General features: G+C 43.0%; 1 protein-coding gene across 1 annotated transcript in view; it reads left to right on the forward strand.

Moving 5' to 3' along the window:
• The window catches only part of MLXIP (MLX interacting protein), a 44,661-nt gene that overhangs the window by 4,530 nt on the left and 24,951 nt on the right, over positions 1-15,180 (forward strand). The window lies entirely within an intron of this gene.

Raw genomic sequence — 15,180 nt, forward strand, 5'->3', positions numbered from 1 at the left:
AGATACTTGTCTAAACCCTCTGGATCCTGCTTGTTAAAGTTGCACAGAACAGGAGAGCAGGGTCTGGGAACTGCGAACTCTACCTTTTGAAAAACTTGCCAGGTCATTTTTAGGTCTCATCTCTCCACTTTAGCAATATGACCCCATCACTTCATGTAGACGTAAGCCAAAAATATTCACTTCATCAGTGGACTGACATTAGGGATCAGCTTGTTTCCAAAGCAACTTTGCCACGTATTCTTTGTTAATGCAGTGTGTGTTTTGGGAAGTTCTTAACAGTGGGGAAAGCAGGTTTGAGATTAAACTTCCAGAATTTAGTTACATGTTTTTGATTCTGCTTGTAGAAACTGCTCTGATAAAAACACCTATATTCATGCTATGAATTAAGGCTGACTGCAGCAGAGTTGCTATGTTGTAAGTACCCATGGTTAGGGTCATCTCGAAGCAAGGATGCTATATTCAGAGCGCAATATGAATCAGGACGTGGTTACTGAGCCTCTTACCTCGCTTATGTCAAATGCTTGATATAGTCACAAGCTTTTAAGCTCTGTATAAGACACACTTTTAAATTCCACCTTGACAACCTTGAACCTCAGGAAGATTTGCAGAAAGATTGCTGAGCTGTTCTATTTTCAACGATGCATTTCTTTTGCCAAAGTAAACATTTAGTAGTGGTAGTGTGAAAAGGTCTTGGTTGAAATGAAGGTTTTGGTGTCTTCAGGGCCACACTGGACTTACAGGAAGAAAAGCCAAATTCTGTAGACAGAGATTCAGATACAGGGATTAATTTTTGGTTTTTTCTGCTTCTGGCTATTTTGGTGGCTCTGCAGGTCACTATCTTTTAGGGGTTTCTGTGGGCCTGGCTGTGTAGGGTGTTAGTACAGAGGTGTGGAGGGCAGTAGTCACATTTTTCATTAAAAAAAGCACAACATTGATATTTTTATTTACCACTTAATCTACATGTTTGGTTGTAGTTCTCCTGTTTTGTGTTTTCACACAGTAAACAGCTGTTATTTTCTGGCTTAAATACAACATGGATTTTGGATGGGTTGCTGAAATAGGGAAGAGGGAGCTGGTTTGTCCTCAGATTGCCAGTTCACAATGGATTTTGTGTGGTCTGAAAAAAGCTTGGCTGAACTGTGAAATTTGGAATTCCTTTTAGTGAAAATTTTATGTTGCATGATTATGATGTTCTTTGAATGCAGTAGAGTTTGATGGCAACAGAAATTAACACATTGCTTTCCAGTTGTCTCCCCCTTCCCAGTTTTAATTTCTTTCTGCTGAGTGGCAAGAGGAATTAAAGCCAAGAAACCTGAAATTAATGTCTTAGCTTTACTCATGTTTTTCCACATGCTCCTTTAGTAGGTCACTGAATCATTCTTGTTTGTTACTCTCCCATGCTGGGAAAAAAAAAAATTCCACTCTTTTGGAAGGCAGAATTGATATACAGTCACTTCAGCAGCTGCTTATCTGTCTGTGTATCCTAAAGCTATGATTAGCCTTAATCAAACAAAGGGGTATCTAACGGAGCAGCAAGCTGGAAAGTGGTGGGGAGGAATAAATGGTGCTTTGTAGCTGTATTGGGCTGGTGGCTAGGCATTTCTGAAATGTCGGAAAGGCATTTTAAATTTGCACAGAAGTTGACAGGCTTGAAGTAGAAAGCAAGCTCTCTCGAGGTTGTTGTGTGTAAGCAGAATTTTTCCCGTAATAACAGAACTTGGAGATCTGTTGCAGAGAAGGAAGAGTTGAGAGGGCAAGGAGTGAGCTCACTGAAATTTGGAGTAAAATTAAGAAGATCTTTGAGGAATGTATTGAATGAATTAGAAAAGCCAAGATAAAGCCACACAGTGGGCTGGATGGTGTTGATGGGGATGTCACAGGGATGGAAACAAGAAGGGGGAAAAAAAAAGGTACTGTGAAGTTCAAGTCAACCAAATGACCTTTCAGCTGACTGGGTGGGTTTGGGCCTGGGTTATAGACTCGCTGTGGGTAAGGAAATGTTCAGCAGCAGGGTGGGAGGGAATGGCTGCAAGGAAAGCGAAGTCTCTGAGCGTGATAGGGACCTTGTGGAGAAGAAAAGATATTGGAGTTAGAGGAGATTTGATATAAAGGACTAAGGCAAATAGGTAATGATGAGTTTGGGAGGAAAGAAGATGCTGGTGCGGTGCTGTTCAGGGCAAGAGAAATAGGTACGAATGGGAAGATGATACGGGCAAGGGTAGATGATTGAAAGTGTGACTGGAGTCAGAGAAGTCCAGCGTTTCTTCCCTGTGCTTTGATCTGTGGTGGGAGAGGTAGATAGGGAGCACTTCACAAGGGTGTGCCTGATAAAGACAGAGTTCGCTGGATGAACCCAGATGTGGAGGTCACGGGTGATCAGGCAGTAAAATGGGGGCAGGAGAGCTGAGATTCCTGGTTTGGCCATTCTAGTGCTGCCTTGCTTCCTCTTGCTGTTAGAGAGAAAGGTTTGTCTTTTTAAAACAAAACAACAAACCTTATCAGTTTAGAAACTTGGAGCAGTTTGGGTTTAATCTGGTATTTCATTTTTAATTAACAGACTTCAGTCTATATGCTTGTTACTTCCTTTCCTTTGTATGCAGAAATTAATTGCATTTACAGTTTTCCTTGTCTGTCCTTTGATATTTAACATCACTGGCAGAAGCAGTCTCTTTAAACACAAAACTTCTAAGCTACTTCTGAGGAAAAAGACAAGCTTTCTAAACTCTTTGATGGCTATAGAAGTGTTTTACAGCTTTCACACAATTTTCCTTTCACTCTGGGAAGGAAACCTTTAACATGTCTATGAAACAATCATGAAGATGATTAGGAAAAGTACTTGTTTCAGTTGCCTCCAAAGAAAATAGAGTTGGTTCTTTGTGTTTCAGACAGTGATGGAAAAACTTGAACGTGATTGTTTTTAGTGCAAGCTAGAGTTACGCTATTGTCAGAGTTTCTGAAGCAGGAAGGCTTGAAAAATGGGGTTAGGAAAATCTAAGTGTTCCAGAAATTGCTTCTAATAGGGCTTACTACTAGAAGAGAAATTCTAAACATGGTCTTTTCAAAATATTTTTTGTTTGTTTGCTCAAATGGGAGTGGGAAGATCATTGTTGTTTGTTTGTTTTGAATGTAAAACAGCTGTCTTGGTGCCATTCATAATATAATTAATATAGACATCTTCTCGTAAGTAAAGCTGTAATCACCATTGGAAATGTTCTAGTGTGCATTTGCCACAGCTTATTTACTTTGTGACACAAGCACAAAGCTTTTCACTAGCCCATAGTTTCTTGGCTTGTTGATCTTAGATAAATCAGTTAACTGCTTTTTCCTCCTTTTCTCCCTGCTAAAAATGACCAAAACAGTCTCAATACCTCAGAGACCCAGATGTGTGTACTGGTCTTTTTGTAAAGGGGAAACAAAGACATGAAGTTCAGAAGCGAGCTAACATAGGAGTCTAAAACAAAGCCGTATCAAAGATGACACTTCAGCTACAAACATAAATAATAAAGAAGTGGAAGAAAGATGTAGGAGGGGGGGAGGAAAAAGATGTGCAACTTACTGACACCTCTGTTAGAAAAGCTACTGGCTGTTGTAACTGATGAGGAACCCTACAGCTGCAAATTACAGGGTAATAAAACCAGGCTGGTATTTTAATGGTAATTGTAATTGGGAAGGCAGGATTCCGCTGGCTGCCTTGGGCGTTCGCTGAGCTGCCCGTGAAAAGCACCCGCTTCCCGCAGTGATGGGCGGTTGTGGCTCTGGGAGGCATCCGCGCTCCCATCATGAAAAGGATGTGCTTCCCAGTTGCCAAGCGAGCCCGAATATCCAGAGCATCAGCTCTGGGTTGCTGAGTCTCTTGCTGATGGTGGCCACCTGGTGAATCTAGAAAGCCCTCCTGCTTTTAGACGGATGGGAGCTGGATTTTTCACCTATGGAGAGATGTTTGGCTGGGCTTGGCAGTCTGAGTGGTGTCAGCCTCCTTGAGCTGTTAAATATCGAATTGCCACGTGAGGCGTGACCCCTTTCTGCAAGAGGGATTTGTTTAAAAGGTGAATGTGCCGCTCCCGTTTGCTGAAGGACTCTGCCTGTAAGGAAACCACCTTTACTCCGCAAGTATGAGTGACGACAGCTCCTTGTCTGCTTTCCTCCCTCGGCTTGATGTGCTGCAGGTGCTGGCCTCTGCCTCACTGTTAAATATAGCATTGGATTGAGGGGATGTTTGTCTACTCAGACTCCTGTGGGGATGGTGTTTACCTTACTATCATTCTCATACATGTGATAGTCTCCTACAGGTCTCTTACAGGCATAGTGCCTCTGAGAAGGTGTTAAAGGAGAACCTGAATGACACCTTGGCCATTCTGTTGTGATGTGAATGGTTGCCATTGCCTCTCTGTTAAGTAGGTTTCAGTTTGTACTTTAAGGTATTCAAACTTGGGGTGCAAGCTCAACAACAGACGGTTACCTTTGTGAAACACTAGTATTTTTAAAGTTGGGCTGTCCAGCTGTGCCATCAGATGGATAATAGAAAAACGGGATGGGAGAGAACCATAGGAAGCCATCCAGGTCTGAAGCACCGTGAAATGATTCCTTCCCTTGGTCAGGTAACCGCACCAGGGGCACTTTGAAGGTACATCAGAGATACAAAGCCCAGGGTGTTCTGAGTGGCTCTCAGAGCTGCTTTGTCACCTCTGAGACTCTAGACCAAAAAGTGACAGGCCAGATGGGTAGGGCCCGCAGGCCACCGCTTGGATTATCATACAGCAGGGCATTAGTGAAATAATCTGATTCTCTTTAATTAGTGATACATAGTGTCATTAGGGCAGACTGCTGCTGACCTACAGATAACCCTTTTGACATGATACGTTTTGTGATGTAGCAGAGTGGTAGGAAAAGGGTTCATTGTTTAAGTAGCTAAGTGTGCTACTTAATGAATTGAACGGGGTTTTTTTTCTGAAAAGCACAGAAAGATTTTAAGGACTCGTTAAGTTTTAATGACTTGTTAGCTTCTTGATCCTTGGGTTTGTGTTCACAACGCACTATCTACACCAGTAATGCACTGGGAGATGCTTTCTCATCTCTCTACTTCTAGTTCAGCTGATAGTGTAGTGCAAGGAAGCAGTGGATGCAGTCCTTTTTGCTGTATTTAATGTAAGTAAGACTTGAACTTTGAATATGTGGAAATGTCTTGCTACATACAGAGAGAAATACTTTTTTGGACAGAGTGGGAGATTTCTGGATTTCCAGAGGTACCTTTATTGCTCATTTATACCACACCAGAGCAAGCAGAGGATATATTTATATATATTTATAGGTAGAGTACATATGTGGTGTTTGTGCTTCTCTTTGATTGCAAATTAACAATATTTTGCTGTGCATTCTCTCAGTGATCTGGGAAACAAAGGATGGAATTTGGGGGGGACAGTTTGGAGCAGAAATAGAAGACCTGAGGCTGTTTTCAGTTGAAGGAGCAAAGGAAGGAAGCTCAAGGGATCTACTCCCTTTGGTCATAAAGAGTTGTCCTTATACAAGTATAGGGACCTTTTCACTGATCTATCCAACAGTGAAGCCTGTTAGTCCTCATATATCAGCAGAGTTTTTTTAAGTGATATATATGCGTAACAAGATCCAAGTAAACACTGCAGAGGCACGAAGGACACTTTTGCTGCTGGAATTTGTCGAGTTCATTGTTTTTAGAACTCTCTAGCATGGGATGTTTACTCAAAGTCTTGGCCTCCTTCTCCCTCTGCCACTTTGTTTGCTCTCCCTTCCCTCAAGGTCCCATAGTAACGGATGCTCTGCCAGCACAGTTCAAGGACATGTCAGCTGGAGTGACCTTGGCCAGCATGGCCATGGGACCTCTAGCAGGGCTGGAGCAAATGCAGTGACTTCTGTGTCCAACAGCCCCTGTGAGCTCATTGTCCAAAACACTCTTCTTGTCTGCGTCACTCTGTCCATGTCAGGGGCCTCGTGACCTTGGCTGCATTCTTACCCAGTGAAGTTCTGATGCAGGGCAAGTGTTAGACCATCAAACCGGGACCGATGAGGCCCACGTGATGGTGATGTGCCTTCGGAGCAGCTGGAAAGGAGCGACGTGGGGGTTTCACAATAGACCTAAAAATAACTTAGGTCCACTGCATTTAGTTACTGTCTAGCAACTGCACATTCGTGTGAATGTGCATACGAGCCATCACAGGCTGTTCTGCTAAATTCTTCTTGCTGTGTCTTGCATCCAGATTTTAGGCTGCTAAAAATATTCACAGTTTGTGTTCACTATTGACACTATTCCCAAAGGGACAGGGGCCAAATGAAGCACGAATTGTAGAAGATCCTCTCAGTTCTTTGTGATTCTTTGAAGTCTGTGACTGCTCTTCATTACCTTCTTATTATGCAGTTTTTAATGCTGGAGTATGACAGTTGATGTAGCCTGTGTCAGTTATTGAAAACTATTACTTTGCAGTGTGTCAGAGACAAAAGTGATCAACAACGTAAAAAGAGGAAAGGCATGCATGTAAAAAGGAGAATTTTTAAAAAAGAAGTAAAAAAGGAAATACCTGGGCTGTGAGCCTGGAAGCTGTTAGAGAAAAAGTACCAAACGAAGAGGCCAGTGGAAGATCTTGTTGCATTCCTGATCTGTCAATCAGTGGATATGGATATTATCTGCTGCCACACTTCCCAGAGCAAAGAATTATATAATTTGGTATTTTCTAGGATGGTTGGCCTCTGCTCGTTCTGATGAATTTCTGAATGTCTGTATAGAAGCTGTAGGGGTGTGAGTAAGCTAATCTATGGCAAGTCAAGCTCTGCTAATGGTATTTACTGTGAGAGCTCCCTGCGTTTGGGAAAGTCACCGTATTTGAGTGAGAAGCAACACAGCGAAGTCCAGGTTCTGCTATGCTGCATTGTGGATTCAGGAATGGGCTCTGAAATTTGCTTGTCTGTTGGCAGCACATAAAGGTCTGGTTGTTACATACCGTGCTTCTCATGTTAGCTCATTCTGTGCAGTGTCCAGAGAAGGTATAAATATTTCCCTATATTCGAACTCCTGCTCATTAGTATCTGCACAGATACTTCAGCTTAGTCCAGCTTTCTGTTTACTTGGCAAATATCTGTGCCTGACAGGATGGAGGGTGAGAGAACTTGTATAGAAAGTATGGTGGTGACATGCCAGATGTGGGAGAGCACAGAGCAGTGAAAGGGAAGGATCTACTTGCTTTTGCTCTTTATAACACAGCTTTTGAGAAAGAGAATTGAGAAGGAAGGGTTGTAGTGGGGGGATCAGGTTAGTGGCCTGGAAACAAAGAGAAAAATGACTTTTCTGGGTTTGAGGGTATGGAACTTTTAGAAAAGATGGACTTGAGTCAAAGGACTTGGGTATGGTTGTGAAATACTTAGATGTGCTACACAGCCAGAGAAGTTTATTGCATGTTGTCAGCTTATTTCAAATAAACCCAGTGTTGGGATGAGAGAACTGATTTGTTCAAAGATACAGATATAATCAAGGAGGCAACTGCACTTATTCAGGTAATTAGCAACCATGTTTGACACCTAAAACCTGTTGAAAATAGAAAGCAGAGATGGTGAAATAGCTGAGAGCCTGAAGCAATCTATCCAAAAGCTGGGGTGTCCGAGTCATTGCAGTAGTCACCATAATGGCTGTTCTCTGTTAAAAACGTAATTATCCCTCCCTTTTCAAAGCAGAGACCTGCGAAATCAATGCACATATCCAGCTCACCCAGGTATGGGGAAACAAAAAAAAGGTGTCTATAAACACAGTAAAAGGAGAAGCAATGTAGTTCTTCCAATTAACTTTTAGGGAGTAAGGTAACGTCATAGTTAATATCATTTTCCTTTATAGTTGAGAGGGGCTGGATAGAGTGTCATACAAACGTGCTCATCCTGTTCTTGCTCCTCCCGAGCACCGTCTTGTGTCCAGTGCTGGAGATTGGGAAAGCTGGAGCTTTGGCCCAGCCCTATGGGTGTCCTTACAGCTCTCGCTAAGGCAGGTGAGGTCTGGTGCCAAGTACTAGAGTGAGCTGGACACTGTTTTAGTATCAGCTGTGGAAAAAATTCCAGGCAGCACTTTCACTGTTTGCTAACCTTTTTTTCCACTAAATAAGAGACTTGGCTTTTGCCTTATAAAAATTACAGCTTTAGAGCGCTCTCATTTTATAGCTTTTGCTTGGCACAGAAACGTTTGTTTTCCGCGGGGCAGCATGGGACAGTACGTGTCAGTGGCATTTGGGTCTGGAAGCTCCAGATAAGGCCAGTTTGTGTTGCTGCGTTGCTGCTCTCTGTGATAGCAGCCTGGTACTGTGCTGCTGCCAGAAGGTGCTGGATATTCCACTGTATTGCGAAAGCAGCCGGCCAATATGTTTGTGACTTGAATGACTCTGTGATCTGAGTCATTCCTCATATGACGGAGGGGTAATCTGTAATCAAACTGCATGGGAACAAGAGGCATTTCTATGTTCTGGTCCATCTCTCTTGCTGTGTGAAATTGTTAACCCTTCATAGGAAACATGCGACTAGATTTTGCTCATTTACTTTATCAAACCAGCAAATGTTATTGTAGGGCACAGCTCAACTTAGAGACTCTGTAAGTAGATGCACAGAAATCTGCAATGAAAGCCAACTCATTACTGTTTCTCATAAAGTTTTGGTCTGTGAAGGCTGTTGTTTAGGAGCCCAGCATGCATCCCATCTGTTTTCAGTATCCAGTCATACAAGTAGAACACTCAGATTTCCAGTAAATATCTTAGCAGAGCTTAAGAAGCCTAAGAATTTTATTAGCAGTTTTTATTAGCACATTAGTAGGCTTGGGGTCTGACCTCTGCATGTGGTGATTATAGCCTGTGGGGATACAGCAGGCTTTTGAAATGGGGAGACGGATCCCAGGAAGCTGAGAGAGATCGTTACTCCCTATAGCAATAAATGCGCAAGAAATGTTAATTACCTTTCATTTGACCATTCTAAAGGACTCCACAGAAAGAAGGCTGAGGCTGGTTTATTGTGATTTTGGCACATGGGAAAAACATGGTTCAAAGAAGAAACTTGTGCAAGTGTCATTTAGTGAAGAGTGTTTTTTGTTGTTGTTTTGTTTGTAGTAAGATTCAGGAAAGTGCTGTTATTGTCACGTATTTTACTCAGGAAGTTGCCACTTGCTTTGGGACATAAACCATCTTGGACCATTTGGAAGTGCGTTCTCGGTAAGGAAAGGGGATAAGTCAATCCAGCTGTGTGTTTTAACTAGTGCACAGGTGAATGGAATCAGAATTTCTGAACTGTTTTTCTGGTAGATATTTAAGCATGAGGGTTACTGTGAGCCATGCAATGGCTTTATAAGGTTATACTGCAATAAAACCAAGGTCTTTCTCTGACACTCGCTGCATGTAGTGAGGTTAAATATTGCTTTATAAAGTTAACTGCTATGAAACATTTGTCAATGCCCTGTGCTGTGGTGGGCATGGCGGCCATAACCACCATCATTAGAAAGTTACAAACTCAGTTTTTCGGCTTGACCAGAGCTGCTTCGTAAGGAGGGGGCTGATCTTCTCTCCAGTGTGTGAGAACCAGGCATGTCCCTCGACCTGCCTGGTCCTGAATGGGCAATGAGAGACACCTGGGAAAAGCGTGGGGAGGATTGTGTGCCACGAGCATTAGGATGCTTCCCTACCATGTCCCAGCTAATTAATGAAGTGTTGCTTGCACGGCCCTCCCTGCAGTGCTGCAGCCGAGTTTCCACAGCTCCCGTTTGAGCTGCTGGCCCTGAGATGAAGGTTTGTTCTCCACTATTCATTCTCTGAACACTCAGCCTTCCTGGAGGCTGTGCTCTGTGACAGGTGAATCCCAGGGAGTTTCAGTGCTGTGCTTTGAGATGTGGCTGCTCCTGTAGCAGAGACAGGGACGGGAGGAACTGCCACTTCGCAGGTCTGTATGATGTTCACCTCTAATTGAAGGGCTGGGTTTGGTGAAGGCATTGTCAAAGCGTTTGTTTGCACTTCGGTCCAACAAAGCCCTACGTATAGACTTTTCCTGTGAGGTGTGCATGGCCTTTTAGAGGTGCTTTTATTTTTTTCTTTTTTATTAAACTCTTCATTTTCCGCGCCCCCAGCCCATTCCAGTCTGTTTTATGTTAACAGTGGAAGGGGTTTTCTCTCTACATTATCTTTTTATGAGATTTTCTTTTTGATCTTTCGGTAGCCTTAGTAGTAGCTCAACAGTGCCTTTAGTCTGCTTATGTCTTTTGTGTAGCTTCTAGTTCAGCTTTTATGTAAACTTTGAATGAACTGTATGTGCTGTTGCAGTCTTGAGTCTTTAATAACTGAATTTGGTAATAAGTCTGGTGTTTTTCATGCTGCTGGGAGCTGGTTGCAGACAGCTGGTATGAAGGCTTTGTTTCACAAAGGGAGATGTGGGGGAGTGTCTCTTCTTTTTAAAACACTTAAGTCGCTTTCAGAATAAGATCCCTGAAGTCTTGCACTATATTTATAGGCTTGTAATGTCATTCAGAGAGCGTTACACTATCCTCTGTGGCAGAAGTGCTCGTTTCGAGTTTCTCTGCCTGTTGGGCACAGTAAACAGCTCTGGGTTCCTGGCGGTGTGTGTGCTGCTCAGAGAGCTGTGCTGATCTGCCACGCTGATACCATTTGTTTGGGTTTTTCAGAAACTCTGTGTGCGAAAAGTCTTTGAACCATAATTTAGGTGTTTAAAACAGGGTCCCACATTGTCACATCTCGAGCAGTTTATTAATCTAGGCTAAGGCCTTGATGTTCAAGAGGATCCTGATGTGTTCAGAGCTCTGTACAGGAGGGTCCTTGCCAACAGCCATCCTTTTAAGTGAGGTGGAAAGTGCACTGGACAGCCCTATCAGTTCCTGATCATCTGTATTGGAAAACAGCTCTTTGTAATGAATATTCTGGATCTGAGAAGTTTGAGCAAAAGCCAGTGACAGAAAACAAGTATTAGGAAAAAGTGCAAACATTAGGAAGCCTTGCTTTTAAATGGAGCTCTCTCTGGGATTAGCATCCTGGGGCTGCAGCTGGGATTAACTTTGTAGGTGTGAATAGTAAGATGCTGAAGCGTGGCCTCACAACTCCTACACACATTCAGTGTAGAAGTGTTTTTGTTTCACTTGCCTGTCTCTTTGCTCCAGCACACAATGCATATAATTTGATTCTCTGAATGAACCTTTGTTTGGGAAAATACTGTTAGTTTTGGCTCTTGGAGAGCTGAGCTGACAGGCCCAACTCCCAGCAAAACAGATTGGAGATTAAAAAACAAACTAAAACCACGCCTTCAAAAAAAAATCTTGGGGAGAAGCCAAGAAGTTCCTTTCCTGTGTTGCTGAAAAAGCTGATCTATTTAGCTACTGTAATATCAAATCAGATTTTTTTTCTATTGCTTAAATTAGGAGCCTCACTAGCGTCACCTGCAATAAAAGGAAAAATCTTAGTCTACCTCAAAAGGTTGTGTGATCATATACAGGAAGGAATTGGGATGGGAAAGCGGCACAGAGGAAGTGGGGTTTGGGGCAGGAGTTAACCAGGCAAAACCTCAGGAATCTGTTAACTGCACAGGAAAACGCAATACGCTTCTGTAGCTCATTCCTTGTAAGCTGAATTTACAAAATTCAGATTTGAAAACAAAAGAATTTGCTTACAACTATAGTGCACAAGGCCAATATGGTCTGTATGAGAAGTGATTCCTGCAGGTCTGCGGTAGCTGCTTTTCGAGGTATCTCTGCTGTGTTTGCTGAGAATATATATTTGGGCAGCAGAGTCAGGCCTCTGGAATCCGAGCCGCGGTGCTCAGAGGTTTATGTTTAAATTCCATGTACGATAGATCTAGGCCAGGTGCTATCCAAGTGCAAAATTAAAAAATAACTTCTCCTGACCTAGAGAGCCAACTCTAGCCAGAGATTTTCCTTGTCCCTACATAGCAAAACAAATGAAAGATGAGGGGGTGGAGATGAGGGTTTGACATGCAGAGTGTGGCAGTGTGTCAAAGAAATCTGTCCCACTTCTAGTGCTGTCACTCACACACTTTGTAGCCACGGGCACATAATTCAGTCTCACTGTTTCGTTATTTTTAAGTGAGAGATTATGTTTCAGTAGATTAAAGAAAAATTTAAAAATCAAACATCGGGTCATGCTCTCACAGTGGACATGTCTTTCTTGTACTTTGCTGCAAATCTTGTGATGTTTGAAGGTTTGTAATTGTTTTTAAAATGCAGCTGCTTTCACTGGAATTTCAAAAATTGAGAGACTTGTGTTACTCTAGCAGATCCGTGCTGCATTATCTGTCTGCCTGTTTTGACCTCGGTTGCCAGAGGTAGTTCCTGAGCAGGGAAAAAATATGTAAAAATTCTTGGGAATAGACTCCAGGCTTTCTTGGCAAATCCAGGACTCATAGGTGGAAACTGCAGCACATGGAAGGGGCAGCCTCGATTGTCTGCAGCTTCTCTTCTGAAAACACTGCAACTTCTCCAAAGCACATCGGAGTCCCTGTGTCCAAGGGGAATTCCAGCTCTGGCTGTTCAGCTGAAGCTTTTTTAGTTGCTTTGCTGTGATCAAATCACTCGAGGACGTTTGGTCTCAGGAGGTGGAAATCTCTATGTGGGAGATTGAACAGAGGTGCTGGAATGTATTGCACATTATCCACCAGCTGATTTTCAGCCACTTTGATTCGGTCTGTGTTTAATAGTGATGAAGATATGAAATATTTTCCTCCAGCATTGCGTACATGAGCCAGCACATCCTGGGCAGCACAGGCTGTGCTTCTGGCAGCAGCGACCCTGCAGAATGCAACGAGTTCCCTCTGCGATCCTCTCCTTGGGCACCGTCTGTGCAGCATCGACATCCTCCAGGTCGTGCCACTGGCTGGTGTGGATCCAGCTGTCCCAGCTGGTAGTAGGCAATATTTGGCCCAGGCGTCCCTTGGGATGCTCTCCTCCTCCTCCCCTCGGTGGAACCCATGCTCCTGCAGAGCTGCCGCAGCTGTTGCAGAAGGAGCGAAGACCATGTGTGCGCTGACGTTTTATGCTCGCAGGTACATTGTGACCGTCTGGCTGGTTGGCAAGTTGCTCTGCATTTTTTTGTCGGAGTCAGCGTGGTTTTAGGAGACAGGGAGCAGCAACCAGTGGGTCTCTCCATTTGTTTTTTTGTTGTTGTTTTGCAGCTTTGAAATCTGAGGATGGGTTTCTCTTAGGCAGCTGCTCTCAGTCACAGTGGTTTTCAAAGTAATTGACTTTCCATTGACTTTGGAATTTGGAATAGTGTCTAAATATTGTTGTCAGCTTCATGCTGGTTCCTCTCCACGGAGGCTAAAGTTGTTTCACATATGACCTCAAGCTGGACTTGTGCTTTACTCCCATGGGAACTAAAAATAATAATTATTTTAAGAATAGGTTCTTAATCACTTCCTTCTTTTGATGCACTACTTTTGTTTAGCATTTTGTAAGAATGTAATAGAAAATGTTTTAAACTACTTGTGTTTTAATTCCAGTTTTAATTGGCTCTTTGAAGATGCAAGGAGTGTACAAGAATTAACACTTCCTTTTAGTTTTTTTTGTAGAAAAGCATTTGTTCTTGTTATTCTGAGTGAAGATTATTAGAGTTATGTTGCTTTTGCAAACTGTCCAGTCACACAGAGCTATGAAGAGATGAACATTAAGCTGACAGATTTCTTAGTCAAGGGCATGTGAGCATTTGTCAGTGTTGGTGGTGCATCAGCATGTTAATCTTCTGTCTCCGAACTATTAATGTACGCATGAGAAACAGAAAAAAAGGTGTGCTTTAATCTGGGTTTAGAAGGGATCATAAGACAAGGTATGCAATGATCTTGAGGCAGAGCTGGCTGTGCAGTGAGCACAGTTTGCAGAGATGGGGAAAATATTAAACAAATGGAAATCCACTGTCTGCCCTGGCCCACTGGATAACACAGCGAGAAAACACTGAGAGAGCCTTGAAACTTAGAAGTGGTGTTTTGGGAGACGTGTTTCAAAAAGTGGTATATGGGTGCAGTAGCAAAAGGGGGGAAAAAAGAGCCAGAAGGGCTTTCCTAGACTTCAGTGAGCATAAAAAGTGTGGTTGTATTGAGTGTCCTAGAGCCCAGCTACAGAAAATAGCACAAGTACATTAATAATTGTTTTTCCTATTCCTTGCTAATAGTTTACATGGTTTAGTATTACTTCTGGTCAATGAAGTTGCTTGCTCCAGCAAGTCTACTTGCCTTAGAGGGAGGCGATATTCTATTTTGTGGACCAAATTTTGTTCTTTGTTTCTTCTCAAGCGGCAGAATTCCAAAGGCTGGAGCAGAGCCCTGCAGCGAATGCACCCTGCGGGGACGCTGCACACGGGCTGTGCTGACCACGGGACTCACGAGCTTGACACTTATCTGCTGTCTTTTGCTGTCAATTGTCCTTTTAGTGCAGTTGATACTTGGTTTCTACACTCCCTTCCCTGTGCTACAAAAACATAACACTTTATTTTTAAAGAGGACAAGGAGAGAGAGAAAAATGTGTCTTTTTACTGTCAGGCAATAGCTCACCTGATGGTGATTTAACCCACTGCTGCAACTGGCATTATACGTAGTAGTAAAATTGGAAGAGCAGAGCTGGCTTTTCTTTGTATGTCACTTGTCTGAGGTCTGACATTTGCTCATCTGTCACTGTCACAGAATACCAGAGTGGTAACAGCAGTTGTGGTGTTTGCAAGGGAGAAAAGAAATGACGAGCCAGGTAAGTGAAGAAAGTGGTAGTTTAGTATCCTACTGTTGGCAGCTCTGGCATTCTGGCTTCTTTTGTGTAGGCCATGAGGACTTTTTACTTGTTTATAGTATTACAAGTTTTATTACAAGTTTTCTTTAGAAAGAGCTGCTATCAGGAGGTTTCTCAGACTGGGTAGGAAACGAGGAATCAGCAATTCTGCAGCGCCAGGCTGGCCCCTGCATGGCCTTGGGTGAGCCAAGGGAAATGCCCAGCGCTTCTGGAAGATGTACTTTCTATTCTCACAGTGATTTTAGAGCTTAAAACAGGGACTTTAAAGGAAAAATAATTCTGCTCTTTGAGCTCATTTGTACTGATTGTGTGATGGTGAATATACAGTGCCCTAGCACAGGCCCGTTCTAGTACATCTCTCCCTAGCGCCACTGCAATTCATGTAAAAGTGGCTCCCGACTGACCGG

This window comes from Caloenas nicobarica, chromosome 16, assembly GCF_036013445.1.
Source record: "Caloenas nicobarica isolate bCalNic1 chromosome 16, bCalNic1.hap1, whole genome shotgun sequence".
Taxonomy (NCBI): Eukaryota; Metazoa; Chordata; class Aves; order Columbiformes; family Columbidae; genus Caloenas; species Caloenas nicobarica.